General features: G+C 41.3%; 1 protein-coding gene across 2 annotated transcripts in view; it reads right to left on the reverse strand.

The window, feature by feature from the left end:
- The window catches only part of pds5b (PDS5 cohesin associated factor B), a 464,227-nt gene that overhangs the window by 27,907 nt on the left and 432,282 nt on the right, over window positions 1-4,038 (reverse strand). The gene's annotated exons all lie outside the window — the stretch shown is intronic.

A 4,038-nucleotide genomic window follows, 5' to 3' on the forward strand; every position in this document is an offset into this window, starting at 1 on the left:
CTTTCACGATCCCGTTCATTAACGTTCAGAGATTTATCACTCTTACAGTGTTTTACTAATAAAAAAATTTTTTTTCGGTTTAGACCTTGTTTTTTTCAAAAATTTTTTTTCAATGTAAAACTTCTTTTTTTTCACTGTTTTTTTTTAAGGACTCTTTCCTCTTTATAGATTGTCTTTTTCGTATAAAACCTCTTTTTTTTCATTTTTTAGACTCTTTTTTTTAGGTTAATCTTACGTAACACCCTGTACATTCAAATACCCGTTGCACGAAGACATTTAGGCCGTAACTCATGTGGATTATTAATTCGTATAATGTTAAAGAAAATCTCCGACAACACCCGGTTGCTTTAATTTCAACGCCTGCCGCCTAAAACTGTTCGGGCCCGGAACTCAAACTGGTGGGGACTGGTTCTCGTACGTTTCCGTCGTATGCTCTGGAATGCCGTTTTCGGAGGGTGTTGCCAAAGTCGACTTCCGGGGTGCGTGCATGTACCGATGTCGGTGACGCAACCCGTTTCCGTTTCTAGTCTCGCTACCTAGGAGGTTTGAGGCCTGGTCTGAGGGAGCTATTAGTTCATTTATCGCGAGGGGTGGACGTTTTCCTTTTACCTGTCTTCAATCACCTATCACTTGACTTACACTGTCTACAACTCTAATTTGTTGTCTAAAGAATAATAAAATTAACTTACATTACATATAAGGAAAAACAAATATGTATGTCGTCACTACTGAATGTACTCGTGATCGTATCAGGACAGGAGCTCCCTCCGGGGTGATTGTTCGGAGTTAACTAAGGTTACTCTTGTCTCTTGTAAGTCTAGTCGGTTCGCAGAAGAAACTCCCGAGGAACTGGAAAAACACCGTCGTGGCGAAACTCTTGATTTCAACTTTGTATAAAAGTCTATTTAACCCCTTCGAACAAAAAACGGCGCACAAACAGGGTTCTACCTGGTTGATGCGTTTTTTGTTTCTCGGTACTGCGAGTAAACTATATCGACTGGACTGGCCGGGGGGTTTGGCTTACAACGTGAAAAAAAAAATTAGAGCGCATTCACCTAGCAGGAATGAGTTGAGTTTGGTTTTCCTTTACGTGGCGAAAAAGAGCTTACGTTTTAATCTAAAAATCTAATCTAAATGCAACTTATCTAGGATTAAACCCTTCAATAAAAGCAGTGCCGCCGTACATTTGTTCCGTACACGTCGTATTACAGCTTTATATGTCTTTCTTCGATTTATATGTGTAGGAGTTTTATTCCTTTTATTTTTATTGATTTCTTCCATTTTATAATAATATACATCATTTACCATCCTTCTCCGCCGAGGGCGTCTCGGGACCGGTCGCGGAAAGACGGGTCATTTTCCAAAATACACCTGTGCCGTGATTAAACCAGTCATGGAAAGTTCGGGTCATTTCCGACTGAGTTGGTTGAAATGTTGTTTACAATCGGCTGACGGATTTCGGTTGAAATTGCATATGCGAAGCGTTTATTAGAGACGAACTGTAAACAAAGAATAGAGAATAGAGCCCGACTTTCACATAAGTCAACTTTCATGAAAGTCGTACCGCGGCCTCAAACGGCGACGTAGTTAATTATGAAGTTATTACCCTATCAGATAATAATCCAATGCAGAGGCCATCATGTAATATAATGCATTATTTTATATATATAAAATATTTATATATGTATCTTGATATAGTCTTAAAGTTACAACCGGCCCTTTGAGTGCAACCATAATTCCTACGTGGCCCGTGATGAAATTGAGTTTGACACCCCTGTCTCACTTCCACTCTGAGTTGAGTAAACCTGACCTTTCCCATCACCTGCACACAGACAGCTTGCTGCAGAGAGAATTGGTGGCAATGCGACACCCTATGAGCCAAGTTAACTGATACATCACTGTTTATTGGCCCTCCATCTATCCACCCATCCATTATTATCCTGTAGGGCTTTGGGGGGGCTGGAGCTGATCCATTTACCTTTACAGCAGCTCTGCAAAGCACACACAGAGGGAATCATATACCACAAAAACAAACATTGAAACATACTCACTTTATTTGATGAATTCAGTCTGCTCAAGCCTTGTTTTACTACATTATTATTACATAAAAGTCGCACAAATAGGGACTGTTATGTTTAGTGTTGATTTAGTTTTGTTCTGTTATAACGCCTTGTGTGGAATGCTTTGGCAATGCTATGTTTAAAATGTGGTCATGCCAATAAAGCCCTATTGTATTGTATTGTATTGACTGTGTGAGCTCACCATCATTAGACAGCTGTCTAATCGTCTGTAAAAATCAAGAACTTTAGCCATTGGGTTTTATTGTTATACTCTTTAACAACTCCATGTTTTGTCTTGCAGGGTGTAGATGCCATCATGACGGATGAAATCAACGATGTCCGCATCATCGGCACCATCACGGTGATCCTTCTGCTGGGCATCTCTGTGGCGGGCATGGAATGGGAGGCCAAGGTAGGAACAAAACCCTATTCCTGGTTAAACGAAGTCTATCTTAAACATTGCTCAAGTGTGGTCCTGGTAACCTGAACTAGGTTAGAAAATGGCAAGAACCTGGCACCTATAAAAAGCCGTCACTATAGTGGCCTATTTACATTTTGAGCCCTTTAAAGAATCAAAATAAAGCACCGTTTAGATCTAAAGGCAGAGCAGAGGCATTAGATTCCTGGAAATCTAAATGTTCCCTAGAGCCATCAGACTCGGGACACGCACCATGATTGATTTCAAGATTATTGTCATGTTTACATAGCTACAGTGTAGTTATGACAATGAACATCTTAGGTCACAGGCTCCTCCAACAGTGCAGCACAATAAAACCGATACAATAGTGCAAGTAAATATAATAGAAATAGTGCAGAGTAGTCAAGTAATTGGAATATTGATATAAGTTGCAAACAGATGAATGTTATGGATTTTCTTTCAACGGTTCAGGTGTTTGAAAGTCATGTTAGTGTAAGAGATCAGCTGTGACTAATAATTTGGTTTATTTAATTCTCCGTAGGCCCAGATATTCTTGCTCATTGTCCTCATCGCAGCCATCATCAACTACTTCATCGGAACCTTCATCCCCATCAAGTCCAAGGAAGCTTTGGGCTACTTTGGCTACGACAGTATGTCCACACACTTAAATGAAACTAGCTGAAATCAACAGAATGAACATATCTAACTCCTGTGTTGGCAACACTGGCACTGAAGAAGGCTCTGTCCCTGTCCGTACAGTATTCTAATCTCTATCGTATTATCAGGTGCAATCATGTGGGAGAACATGGGTCCGGATTTCCGAGGCGAGACGTTCTTCTCCATGTTTGCCATCTTCTTCCCTGCAGCCACTGGTATTCTGGCCGGGGCCAACATTTCTGGAGACCTCGCTGTAAGTCTACTGAGATGATGCTCATGGAATGGATTTAGATTTATTAGATTGACGCTGTCGAACCGAGCAAACTTAAAGGCCTTTTTATAGATAAGAAATCCCATGTTTGTGTAGATCGATAGCTTTTGTTGTGTTTTTTGTTGCAGGACCCACAGCTGGCCATCCCCAGAGGAACCCTTCTGGCCATCGTGATCACAGGAATAGTGTACCTGGGAGTTGCTGTTTCAACAGGTGCAGTGCTATATGTGATTTAGTCTGTAACTTTTCATTTATCATGAGGCGCTTTCACACCGGAGTACTTTTCCCGTTTAGTTCCGATAGTTCCTGGAGTTTTGCGTTCACACCAAAAAGAGAACTTAGTTCATGAGAACTTTTCCCCCCTTTTCAGTCCCTGCTAGAGAGGTGGGACTTTCCCGGGGAGACAAAAGTTCCAATTTCTCATTGGCTGGGCGAATTGGAAACCACGCCCCGTAAAACTCTGAAAAGTTTTTTGAAGCCGCCATTGTATTTGCTGGCATTAGCATTATTAGCATTAGCCCCGTGCACCAACGGAGAAAGACTAACTTACGGCAACACAAAAAAAAACATGGGAGCGGTGAAGGCTTCAGTAGAAGCTGCTGGGAGTCCCAGCAGCTTCTACTGAAGCCTGT

Source organism: Notothenia coriiceps, unplaced genomic scaffold (genome assembly GCF_000735185.1).
Source record: "Notothenia coriiceps isolate Sejong01 unplaced genomic scaffold, NC01 NC01_scaffold00030215, whole genome shotgun sequence".
NCBI classification, from domain to species: domain Eukaryota; kingdom Metazoa; phylum Chordata; class Actinopteri; order Perciformes; family Nototheniidae; genus Notothenia; species Notothenia coriiceps.